Here is a 14,473-nt window from a genome sequence, read left to right on the forward strand (position 1 = left end):
GAGTTGCTTGCTTGAAAGGTGTTAAATATTATATAGTCACAGATCATTCAAAATCTCAGGTATAATGTTACTCATTCATTCTGTCTGTTTCATGACCGTTTTTGAAATGCAAAGGAAATTGCACAATTGGGAATGATGACACATACAATAACATGTTGCAGCCAAATTCTCTGTACATGATTGTGTTTGAAATAGGGAAACTGACTTGACCTAACATACTATTTGACAGACTTGATGTGAGAACATTAGAAAGTTATTTTAGAGGTTGTGTCTCAAGAAGTGTGGGTTATTGTAACATCTCTCTAACACGTCAGCACTACATTTTGCAATCTCTCAACTGAAGGTTGTCTATATATATATATATATATATATATATATATATATATATATATATATATATATATATATATATATATATATATATATATATATATATATATATATATATATATAGCCTATATATAATAACCTCCAATATGACAGGCACTCAAAGGCCCTACCGTAAGGTTCATGCAGCTTCGCAAACACCACTGTTACATTTTTTACGTTTTTTTTTTACGTTTAGGTGGGGCACACCTGTTTGCCTGCCTGTTAAATCTCCTTGACGTGTACCAGATTCTTTCATATATTTAAAATAAAAACCTGTTTTTCTCTGGTTTATAGTTGAGGCTGTATATGGTATCATATTTTGAGTAGACCAGTTTAACATGTTATGCAACATAATGAATATAACGAAGAGCATGACTTCCTCTCATTAACAGGCTCTCCTGTCTTGCCCTGAGCTCACCACAGCCATTCAGAGCAACATGCCTAATGATGTACAAAGTGTTCAGTGCCAGTTTTTATCTTCTTCTTGGAACTATAAAATCTAGATTTGGGTTGGAGAGGGGGGTGGTCAGAGATCTGCACAAAAATGCCACTTACTTGGGGGTTGTAGGCCAAGCAGCTCTATTTGCTCGGAGGAGACTTTTTGTGAGAAGTGTCACAGGTCAAAGGTTAAAGTTCTACGACTCCATGCATGGTTGAGTAAACAAACCGGCTTTGGGTGCAGCAGTCACACTAATGCTTGAGAGAAAGACAGAGCATTCCGGGGGGGGGGGGGAAGAAAGATTTGTTAAGCTTATATATGCTTTAAAGAAATACAAAAACGAAAGACAAATTAGAAAAAACAAGAGTCAATCAGGGAAAATATACATTTATTTTGTAATGAGTGGTTAAAAGGTTTGACATTAAGTTTTAATTTAAGACAGAATAAAAAAAAACAGTAGTATATTTTTCTTGGTCTGTTTTCACAGCAGAAATGGAATATATGTTTGCATTCAGCTATATAATTTAAAACTTCAGGGTTCAATACTGACTAAAGGCCAATTCACAGACACTTTTGTCGGATCAGTGTGTAACCCCTGTAGCTGTAGGAGTTTGTTGGCCTTCTGTCAGAGCTTGTTTTTGCCAATTGAACATGCTGAATCAGAATTAGAATGTCTGAGAAGTGACGTGCTATAATCTGGTGACTGTCAGTGTTGGTCTGCAGTGTGAATAAGCATATACCAGCCTATACTGGAGATCTACCTTCCTGCAAAGCTCAGCTCCAACTCTGATCAAACAGATGAGCATCTCAATCAGCTCCCTAGCTTCCGAGGTTGTGAACCAGTATATCGTGAACACGAATAAGGACAGTAAGGACCCTGGCTCACTACACATTGGGTCACTGATGATGACTCTATTTCAACATCCTCATTGAACAACATCACTACTATTTATGAACAACAGAACTGATATCTTTCTGATGTTATTTTTTATGTTATTTAAAGTACATTATGATAAATACTTTGCCTGTTACATACGGGCAACATTTCAGCCTTAAATAAATTATAAATGTTAGCTAGATTATGTTCATTACCTGAAAGGTTATAATGGTTTTTATTTTTAAAAACATCTATTGCGTGTCATTATATGAGGCGAGTTGGCTCACTTGATTTATATTTCTCACTTCAGAACTTCCGTTAAGTGAGCATAGAGAGCATCCCTGGTTTTCACGGTGCATTGAGAGACTATTTAAAGGATTAGTTCACCCCAAAATGAAAATTTCCTAATCATTTACTCACCCCAATGCCATCCAAGATATCCATGTCTTTCTTTCCTCAGTGGGAGAGAAATTATGTTTTTTGAGGAAAACATTTCTGGATTTTTCTTCTAACAATGGACTTGTTGGTTTCTGAAGTCAACACGATTTTCATGTTCAACCACAATATAACGTCTGTCCAACGTTGGAGATTGACATCAATCTGGCGTTGGATTCTGACATCAACCTGATTTTCATTTTCAACGTTGGGTTTGGTCTTCTAAATGCGAATTTTGTCATTGTTTTGGAGCATACTAGCTTACAAATAACAAGTAGATATAACAAATAGCAAGGCTAACATATTCATAAAAGCCAAAAAAACATTTCATAGAGACTTTAAATAGGGTACTATTTGAGGGAAAAGCCATTTGGGTGTCTGAAACCATTGTGGATGTTATTGAGTGCACTTATTCAATCTCACATTCAATCCCACTACTGGAACTTTGTTCTAGAAATAAATTTGATATTGATATAAAGGGTATGGGGGCGACTTCGGACACAGCTAATATCTGATTAACGTGAATATTATTACTAGTCTTCTCGACTAGATGTCATCCTTTTTTTTTTTTTTTTTTACCTTGTAGGATGTTACAACGACGTCCCTATTATAGTCACTGCTTTTTCTCCTGCAAAAGTGCTGACTCCATGCTTGATAGTGTGTGGGCTGAACTGCTGAGCACAGTGTCCTTCTGAGAAGAGCTTGTGTTAGACTAACACTCACAGTTCTGTCTCCCTTTTCTTAACAGGCGCGATGCAAAAGATTTTAAAACCTGTTCACTATCACACCAAATAAATGTAAATCCCAGTAAACAGGGACTGTTCTCAGAACTTTGGCTAACATTCTGGCAAGGTTCTCTCAAAGTTATGAACAAACATTTTTTCAGTAACTTTAACAGAACATTTGTTCAAAGTTATCTGTTCTTTAATAATAATAATTCTTTTAAAAAAAAACTTTTTTTTAAACTGGACGTTTTGAATGTTTAGTGTACATTCAGTAATTCCATTTTCATAAGTTAACAAGAACATTAGCAAAATGTTCTTAGAACCTTTTTTTTTTTTTTTTTTTTTGTATTTGCATTTGCTGACTGATGCTTGTTATTATACTATGATCCATAATATAACTGGTGGAATATATATATATATATATATATATATATATATATATATATATATATATATATATATATATATATATATATAATAACCAATTAACTAATTGATGATGATGATGATTATTCCTGGTTAAAACTTAAACACGACTCTGTGAACTAAATGTTTGGTGACCAGTCCTAGACTGGCATTGAGCTATAAAGCATCACATCTCCATAAACTCAGTTATAATAAATATATGAATAATGACTGCGCTGGATTAGTCTCATCATCTCTGTCTAAACTCTTCCACATGACCCACAGCATGGTGACAATTGAGTGAAAAGCAGAGCAAGGCATTTTGATACAGAAACCTTTGATTGTTTTAAAGGGGATGAGAGATGTTGTAAGTAATAAAGATGATCTGATGATTTCTTCATCCACTGCATAAAATATTTAAAAATCGCTCAGGCTATAAGAACACTGTCTGTGGAAACTGTATCCTCCACATAACTCTCACCTCTTTCTTTGTAACACCATCCAAAATAAATGATCAGCTCATTGCAGCTACAGGATGTGCTAACATTTCTCAATATGAGTGACTGGCGTGTGAAGGTGTGAAGTCTGCACTCACACCTTTAAAAGCTGCTCCTGGCTAAGAATTCTAAGCTGAAACATTCTGTGTTTACATACAAATACTACAAATGTTTTTTAAAGACTTAAATGCTAACCAATGCTGCAATTATCACCGATGCTTTGTGCTGGCAAAACTGGATTTTCAGTCTTCAGTGTCACATGATCCTTCTAAAATGATAATTTGCTTAAGAAACATTTCTTATTATTATCATTGCTGAAAACAGTTGTGTTGCTTAATATTTTGTGGAAGCTGTGTGATTAAAGAAAGTTTAAAAGCATTGATTTGAAATGGAAAACTTTTTTAACAATATGAATGTTGACTAATGCATCCTTGCTGAATAAAAGTATTAATTTCAATCTTACTGACCCCAAACTTTTAAACGGTATAAATGATTATTTAAAAAAATCAGCTTTCAAATATGTGTCCCATGCAAGTGATTGATCCATGAGTGGCATTCATTCATATTGCCCAACATGATTCCCATCTACTGAAATGTGAGAGAGAGGCAGAAGGATCTCGTAATGACATTCAGCTTTGTTTATGATCAGCCCACTTTCACAAGAGTGAGAGGGAATCAAGAGGTTGACATGGCAACCGGTCCATCTGGTCACACTCCAGCTGTCTTGAGAGAATTGTAGGGTTTCAGTGGGGGAAACTATTCACAAGAACGTCTTGAATGCGAAACTCTGTACTTCCTCTGAAGCCACAGATAACACTTTGTCCATGTACAACAAAATTAATTTAGAAAAAAAAATCTATTTCACTGTAATCTTGTTACAAAAATAACTTTGTTTTACAAACTAAATACCGGTTGGACAGGCTTACAATAAATAACATTCCCATTGTCTTTCATGTGACTCAATGGCTTCTTTGGACATCTTTGTGTGATGTCAACATTAAATTCCTATTTGAATCTTTCAGGCTCGCTTAATACAGAACTTTTTTGTATAATACAACACCATATGCTTCTGTTAACACTGACTACTTTGTTTGCTACCGTTGTCTGCCATGCTTCTAGTGACTGTCCTGCCAGGAAAGGTCTTCTGTGGTCAACATCTGTCATGCCATCTTGCTTCCGTGAGCACATGCAGATTACATCTTTACAGGGATATATTGGCTCTCTTGTGGTTTCCCCTGTTTTTGTTGGTCACAGTCTGCAGTTGGTCCTCTGCTTCAAGCTGGACAGATTGCATTTTTTCACTGTAAAGATTAACAATGTATCATTATGCATCAAAGATTATGTTTCAGACCAATAAAGACACAGTTTATACAACATCACAATCATATAGCAGACTGACAATTTACAGTGTGTTAAGATCCAAACATATTAGATCAGTAGAACAAGCATATTTGACATACATTGTACCTTTGACCTTGAATGAACAATATTTTTGTAGGTGGTATTTCATTTAAATAAAGAATTTGGCTCAAAAGCAATGATTTCTAAAGGCTTTTCCAACATTTGAGCATTGAGCATCATTTGTTATATTTAGCTGTGACAGAATTGTGGGTGGGAATGTGATTCATTTGGCACCATAAATGCCATTAGTCAAATGCTGACCATTCATCCACACTTTTTGATGACTCTGAAATCTATTTAGCAAATTCTGTGGAAAATCGTGAGAGCGCTATAGGCGGCTAGCATTGCTAAATCAATAGCATGAGTCACTGGTTCATCACTGGAGCAAGTAGTGTGACTCATCAATGTACTTTAAAGATATGGACATGCGAGTGTTAAATTGTTTAACAGTGAATTTATACATATTCAGACAGATGATATACAAAAATTCTAATCAAACCAAAACTATTGGTTGATGAATATTATGGAGAAACATTTAAATTCAATGCATGATCAAATGGCTGAAAAACATTTATCCAGCATCATAAATAAAAATCGAAAGCTGCTGACTAAGTAGCCTACTGAAGCCTTAAATTTAAGTTACCTTTACTGGCCCTCACGGGCAAACATTCCTCATGGAGGAAGGGACCGAGTCATTCATTGTTCCTACGAAAGCAGGTAGAATGGTCTTTCTTTGCACTACAAAAACAAGAAGAGTAGACAGAGAGAAAGAGACTCCTTGTACAAAGGTTGATTCATGGCTGAGACATTATTAGTCAGTAATAGAAGAACAACTTCACCCTGATGAAAGCTAGGAGGTGGTGGGGGTGGAAGCAATGAGGAAGACGGGACATTCTACCAGGTAATGCAACAGGAACTCATCTTTATGTCCTTTTTAAAAAGTCTCACAACTGTATTATAGTAGAAAGCTTGTATGAACAACCTAAAAACTTGAAGACTGAAGAGTTATGTAATATTTCTGTCCTTATAATGATAGAGAGCACTTGTAATAATGACTAAGCTAGGAAAAATCAGGAAATGCTCATCCTATAAACTAAAATCTACACCATTATTCCTGAAAAAAAAAACACATTAGACATTGGAGAAACATTATCTTGCTACATTAGATTAAATGATGGGCAGTTTTGGGAACTACAACAAAGAGTTCTTTGTTCTTCTTTTTGTTCTCTTCTTTTTTTCAACCACTCCCTCTAAGGAAGCAATTCCCACACATGGACAGCCTAACTGAGACTACAGCCCCGGTCTTTGTGGGACAGGAGGGTCAGAGGTGGTCATAAAGGGGTCCCCAGCTGGAGAACGTAAATCCAGACAAGCTTTGACTGCCAGTCTTCTGGGCTGCTTGTTTAATTAGCTTTTCTCTGTTTTGGTTTACACTGGGCTACATTTTCTCAATGAAACGGCACTAAATATGCCTTAAATTGCAGGCTATATAGAGCACATTACATACTTTGACCATATGAAATATTATTTGTGGGGTATTGTGTCCTCAGTATACAGAGATAGGGAGAGCACTCAGACATGTCTATGCTTGCTCATGTAGTGTTTGTGTTCTGAGTCAAACATTATCCAGTCTGAACAAGCGCTCTGGGTGTTTCTCAATTACAGGGTGTAGCAATAATAAGAGCTTGACTTTCACGAGCACATGTGTTGTTTACATTCGACAAACAAACCTGCAAGGTAAACACACCTGCAGTTGGCATTTCATTTATAGCAAAAAACAGTAACTAAGTGCATTATCGGGATTTATGATGTCCGTTATCTTGCCGGTGTGATCTCTGAAAAGATTTGCCATTTTAAATCAGATAACAGCTTATCAACTAACAAGAATGTTTATTTTACAGTTATTTTCAATGTAATTTTAAGTTACTGAAATGAGGTTTGATAAGATATATAGACAACATAAATGGATAACTGATTGTTACACAGAAGAGGGACAGGAAAATTAAGATTTTTGTTTGTAGGGAACATGTTTATATACAAAGGATTCACAGATCGAGGGTAAAACTGAACAATTAACAGAAAAGTGTCAAAAACCAAACATTTGAACATTTGTGCTTGGCTCATTGCTTTAGCTAAAACAACATTCGGAAGCAGATGAATATGTAATTTCGTCAAGTGACACCACATTTATTTGCATTAAAGTATTTTTTCTTGCCAAAAAAAAAATCATTAAACTTACAGAGACAAAGTTGATGTGTAGCAGCATTGACTGTGAACGGAGTCACTCTGAGATGCTGGAAGAAACATCTAACCTGCACGCATATGAATAATCAAAGCATCGTGCTTCACTCTGAAACTCGCAGCACATACATTTATTTAATCAAATCACAGCGTTTGTGATTTGACATAGCACTATGCTATATTGTGATTTTAAAATGCCTCTAATATATCGTGCAGCCTTAGAAAATGGTCCAATAATGAGTTTCATGGATTCTCGTCCATGGAATGCGCCAGTTAATAGACACTGGTAAATTGCAATCGAGGTTTTTTTTAAAACTGAATACTCAAATTTAATTGAAGAATAGTGATAGCCCTACATAGAATTCTGCTAAAGTTACATGAAAAATTATTATTTAGACACTCGAAATTTTATTTATAATTAGCAGTCCAACTTAGTTCAATTAGCAAATTATTTAATTATCATTTTTTAGCAAAAAAAAAAAAAAAAAAAAAATCTTAGATGGAAACTTGCCTATTGTAACATTACTGCTTCTACACCATTATTGCTGTCTTTAGAAATATTTATGCATATTTATTAGAAATCGCAATGTCTTCTTTTGTTAAAAATATGGCTTTATATTTTAAATATGTAGTCAGATTTACATGAAAGATAAGTATAGGGATTTGTAAATCACATGTTTATGAGAATGTGGTTTATGAGATCAAGTTTCAGCAGGAGATCCAACCATAATCACATCAACCCCGCAGCTTCTCTTTTACAGCAAACCACTCTAAAGCAAAGGATGAAAGACAATGTCTGATTTACCACAACCTGCTGACTATCCAAAAATAGCAAGTATATTTACAGATAAGCTTATCTCATAAACCTGAAAAGCCCAACATTGCATTTTAAAGTCAACTATGTTTTGAAGGAGATGGAAAAGATTACAGACAAACTTTAAAGTTAAACTAAGTAATACTAACTGATAGATCCACACAAGCTGTTCTACAAATCCCCAGCAGAGTAGATAAACTATTATTTGACCTCTTTGTATTCCTCCATTCCAGATACGTTATTGTTAGCTTGAACTCATAGAACTTAAATTTTCATAAGTGAACTGAACAGAAAACATGGTTCTATGGAAGGATGGTGCTACTGGTTGGTCTAATATAAATATGAAAAAGTTTGCAGAGCTAATCCTTTCTAGTCAATTATTTTCTCTGTCCATAGCACCATTGACGCAGTTATTTCAATGGCATGTCGTAACACACATAAGTGTGTTGTGTAATTATTGCGTATAATCTAGGCACAAATCCAGACCTACCACTCCTGTTCTCTGTTCATTCATAATGTTCAAGGAATTATGTCTGTTGAGGTCAGACTGGAATCTTTAGGTGTTTGCCATAGATTTAATAGCTTGAATCTCTTTTGTTTGTAAACAGTGCTTTGGAAACCAAACACTCTAAGGTCCATTCACAAAGAATGCGTTTTTGTATTCCACAGCACTGCTTTTCCATTGTTTTTTATGTAAACGTGCTAGACTGGCGTGTTTGACCATTGCCCTCGCATCTTGCCTCTTTCAGCGTCTTGCTCTGAAACATTTACTCAATGATAAATTTTACACATTTTGCCCCTATTATGGATTTTTGAAAATTACCTTTCATGTAGTGTGTAACACAGCTGTAAGTGAATGAAAACATCCTGCAAAGTTTTAAATCTGAAATTGCACTGTATATAAAGTTATTGACGACTCCTTCTCAAATCTCGGAGTTCAATGTAGGATTTGCAAACCGCTTGCTCTTGAAAGATGGTGTTCAAAATACTTTGTTTTTAGTTTTATATTGTGTAGGTCTCCTGCTAACTGGTTAACTCACATTATTATTGTCTTACTGAAATACTTCTGCTAATCAGTTGTGGGCCACTATTACCCATAACTGTGTCTATTAATGCAGATTGTCTGTCGTTCACACTACTTTGAGGAAAGATTAAGCATGGAGCAAGATTTGGTTTTCCAACATTTATGTTTCATCAGTCATTCACGCTTGAGCTCAGCTAATGTATATGCACTGTTATTGATACAGTTTGCACATGTTCACCACAACAAATTAGAAACATACTCTGTAAATAAATAAGTAACTTACAAGTAAAATAATCGGTTTGTTGATGGACATGCACTTGTTAATGCTGATAGTGAGGAATTACAGTTGCAACATCTCATAATGTACCTCAAACTGAGTAGCGTATCACTGAGAAACATCCTGCTCGAGTCGTCCATGTGATGGAGGTTCGGGTTGAATAACTAGTTCTTCCAATGTTTCATCATCGGACTCGCGCTCGGATTGATATGATAAAATCGACGTCATTGTTCGTTACTGTGTTTAGTTTACAGTGTAGGAACTTAGGAAGCCTCAGGACAAGCTAGCAGAGCTGACGTTGTTTTGGTAATGGGCGTTTTTGTTTTTGATGCGCGCTGTACGCAGTAAACCAATCACAACAGACTGAGCTGTCTGGCCAATCAGAGCAGAGTAGCTCGCGGAAAGGAGGGATTTAGAGACTGATTCATCTGACGAGTCGTTTGAGAATCATTGAAAATGTGGTGATGTGCAAATGTATATTATGATCAAATGAAACCTGTTGTAGGAAACTCCAAAACAACATTAGGAAACTTTAAAATAGCATAATAGGGGCACTTTAACATTCCCAGAGGTACTGTGTGCATACAGCGAGGTCTGTAGACCTATGTTCATGACCACCCCATCTCTCGTGCCTTTATTCCAGCGGCAAATGGAACATTTTGTTCAATTAATCATTCGCAAAGAATCAAAAGATTCAATGACCATCTTGTCACCACAGACTGGTGGAACATTATACCCTGCAGAATGAGTCATTGAAAAATCCCTGCCACTGGAACTAATGTTGAATAATAGAATATTCACCTTATTTTGCAAAGCGGACGTAAGCTATTTTCTGTGAATGTGCAAGACTTCCAATTCATTAGTAAATAACTAGAAGAATATCAGAGTGAAGTGAACGGTAACTATTTCGACTACATGTGTTTATAATTATGACAATATATTAAAATAGTATTGAAGGAAATTCTAGTTTGCAATATCAAGCAGCATAACAAGCTGTTTTGTACAGCTAAAAATAATCGGAAGCAGCTGACATCAGAAGCCAGGCACATTCAATTGACAAATTATGTTAAAAAATAAGGTTGCAAATAAGGTGAAAATGGCTCTGAGTAGGTACTTCCATTAAAAAAGTAAATTGCTTCATAAAAATTAAGTTTTACATTTTATGAATGTGTTCCGAATGAATGTGACACTTTTATTTGCGTCATTTCACTGCCATTCACAACTCCTCTCCCATGGCCTCATGGGATAGTAAAGCGTCCATTAGATGCATACTTCAGAATGTTGTCGGATGTATTAGGTCATCCTTTTTGGCAACTGTTTTATAAGTGAATTCAGACATTCTATTCTTTTTACATACTGTATAGTATGGAAGTATGAAATTCGGATGCAACTGATGTTTTTTGATGTTGTTTTAACATCAGTAGTGGTTTCCCCTGCTTTCAGGTTAATTTATTTGTCAGTAAAGTTAAACAGAAATCTCCAAAAACAAAAAAGCTTTTAATATAGCTTCCAATTAAATAATTTCACAAGTTTATATATGTGACTGTTCCCTATGGTAAATTGAGTCCATCTGCCAACATGTTGTAGACGTCTCCATCCACCACTCATTGGCATTTATTAGATGCCTGTTTTCACCCTCCCCCTCCATATGTCAAGCTTATGGCTGTTGTCATGGCAACAGACCCCCCCCCCCCCCCCCAACCCTACTGCTCCCCATTGGCTGATACAGACATTACATAAGCAGCAAATCCTGAGGTCTCAATCAGTCAGTGTCAGTTTGTGTGTGCTGATGGAAACATTTGTGTGTTGTTGGTTTTTTTTGTTTTTTTCATGTGTTTGACCCACTGTGTACATTATGTGTAAATCTGGTACAGTGCAACATCAGTTTCCATTAGTGTTGATCCTCCGGGCATTTGAAGCAATACAGTGCTGTCTTTTGTCTGGGGTCTAGCCCCATGATACCTGACTTTCATCAAGGAAACTGCATCATTTGATTGTTTGGTGGAAGATGGACAAGTTGACCTACTTCTGACAAAGTACACAACACCTCATAACAGAGCATGTGGCTGCAAAGAATCTACGCATGTCACTATGGTAAAACAGAAACACAAATTCTTACTGAATATTCTTCCAAAACACAAGAAGCTGTGAAGACCTGCAAATGTAATGTACAATCATATTGACCAATTAAATATTATTTTTCACTCTATGGCCTGGTTTCACAGACAGGGCTTAGATTAAGCCAGGAGTATGGCATTAGTTCAATTAGGACATTTAAGTAGCTGTTATAAACATCCAAAACATTAGGCTACTGGTGTGGTCTTGAGAGAAAAAAAATTATGTCAGTGCAAGTTGCTTTCCGTTAAAACAGCTCAAACATGCATTTTAGTCTGGGACTAGCTTAAGCCTTGCTTTGAAACCGGGGGAATATTTATTATAATCACATAATCTGACAAGTTTCAGAACTGTTGGGTCGGGTTCAACATCAGTCGGGTTCTGACGTCAACCCGATTTTCATTTCCAACCAAAATGCAACCCCTGCAACCAAAATCCTCCCCTGACTGATGTTACTACTTTCTACTCAAGGACCTTGACAGAATTGTAGAGGAGTAAAAAGTACTATGTTTGTCTTTCAAATGTAGTGAAGTAAAAGTAAAAAGTTTCCACAAAAAAATTATATTCAAGTAAAGTACAGATACTCAAAAAGTGTACTAAAGTACAGTATCAAGTAAACGCACTTTGTTACTGTCCACCTCTGATCATAACTTCATTTAGTGTCTAAACAAATTACAACAAAGGATAGTTAATGCCTAATGACACCAAAATAGTTCAGAGATTAACTTTAGCAGAAATACTAAAAATCCTTAGAAAAGTCTCCCACCCCCCACACCCAAAATAATTCACATATCAATAATACCATAAACCATATTAATGTAATGCATTAAGAATAAATACAATTGAGAATTAAACACAGTTGTAATTCATAAAAGACCCTGCATTTAGAAGTTAACACTCTGTGGCTCTCTGGCCATGGAGGCCAAACCAAGGCCAGAGAAGATGAAGCTCTGCAGCTGTGAGCTGTAGCTCACATGATTGTGTGTTGTGGTATGCTCACATCACCTCTGGAATGCTGTTCCATTCAGTGAACAAAGCTTCACCCCTGCTTTCAGGTTCATCCACCTCAGAGGGGAGGAGAGTATCGAACATGTTCTGAGTTACTGGAGCACCCTGACCAGCCTGGGAACATGTTGGACTGAGAAATGTGAACTGCCTTCTCATTAGTCAGATCCTAAGGCATGTACTGTAAAAAAGATTTAATGCATTTAACACACCCGCCCCGAACTTACGTAGGTCATCTTACATATGTACAGTTGGTGACGAACATCCCTCCTGAAAATGTTATGAAAACGTTATTTCTGAAAGTTTTCTGAACGTTAAAACATTAGTTTTTTTTACGTATTAAGAACGTTTTTCTAGTGAACATATTTATATTTATATGAGTCTAACATAAAATATTTAAATAATGTCACCTATGAAATGTCCATAACTTTTTTTGTGTTAAAAAATGTATAAAAAATGATATAACAAGTGAGAACATCATCCATTTTCCAAACAATACATTTTGTTTTTGTCTTATCCTAAAGAGTCTTATTAGTAGTCTTAATCACTACGGTACACCTATAATAAGTGTTCTAATAAGCAATCTGATTGGTTCAAAGCACGTTTTATGGGTAATCGCTTTAGTGTCTGGTTACAAATCAGACAAAATCACTTTATTATATGTTGTTTGAACTAGGTTAAAATGACCATTGATGTATTTTAACTTATATGTTTGAGTATTTAATCGAAACTATAGATTGTGAAATTAAACATTTCTCGTTCTTATTGTTTTTTTAGTTACCTTACATAGTAGCACAGCATACAGTTATCCGATGATGTAGCAAGCCAAATCCTATTCCACAAGACCCTTACTATACCAATCTTTTTAAGAGATAGAGAGATCTTTCTGATTTACATGTATAACTGATTTACCTGGATATTGGATATATGGATAAAAGAAAAAGACAAACACCAGTGAATATTGTTCTGTGGTCTAATAATAATAATAATAATAATAATATATAATAATAAATTAAATCAAATTAAATTATATTTTGCTTGTATCAAAATAAAACATTCAACCACTTGAGATTTGAAATATTAGTACAATACAATTCAATACAATAGCTGTCTGTCTTTCTGTAAAGCTGTGTGTACCTACTGTTAAAAGCGCTATACAAATATATGTATTACTTGATGGCATGAAAACTGCTATACCTGCTTAAAATATTTTTACAAACTGCATTCTACAAAAAGCTACCACATAGAGCTAAAACAGCCCACGTTAGCTACAACAAGGTATTGCGAGAACAGCTTTAGATCAGGCTCATCTCTTTGCTGGGACTCATATCTTCACCACACCTGCTACAATGTTCTTCTGCAAGACACATGCAGTTCTGTTTATTAAACACTAGAGCACCAAAAGTTACGGACTGCAGCTTTAAGTTTGATCAACTCAAGTTAGATTTAGGAAAGAGGAGCGCCTTCTGCGCATTCACTCAAAAAAATATTGTTTGCCTCTTGTTCAGTTTAAGTAATTATAATGAGCTAAAGTAACACGATTTTTTAACATTTTGTCACAGCTTAAATTAATTGTCTTCAATTAACCTAATCTATTTAACTGCATAGAAATGTTTACCTTGGATATTATGCAATTTGCATGACTAAAAAATAAGTCCTCGCATTCTTTACTTGTGGTACTCTCAGTGACACACCTGAATGAAAGGCTCATTATGCAGCTAATGATGAGCAGCTAATGATATGCATCATAATGATGCAGTTCATTGTGAACCACAGCATTATTCATGATCATTCACGCCCCATGCATATTGCCTTTCCAAACAAAACGTGTTTTACAAAGTTTAAATCA

The sequence above is a fragment of the Squalius cephalus genome, assembly GCF_949319135.1.
Source record: "Squalius cephalus genome assembly, chromosome: 9".
In the NCBI taxonomy this organism is placed as follows: Eukaryota; Metazoa; Chordata; class Actinopteri; order Cypriniformes; family Leuciscidae; genus Squalius; species Squalius cephalus.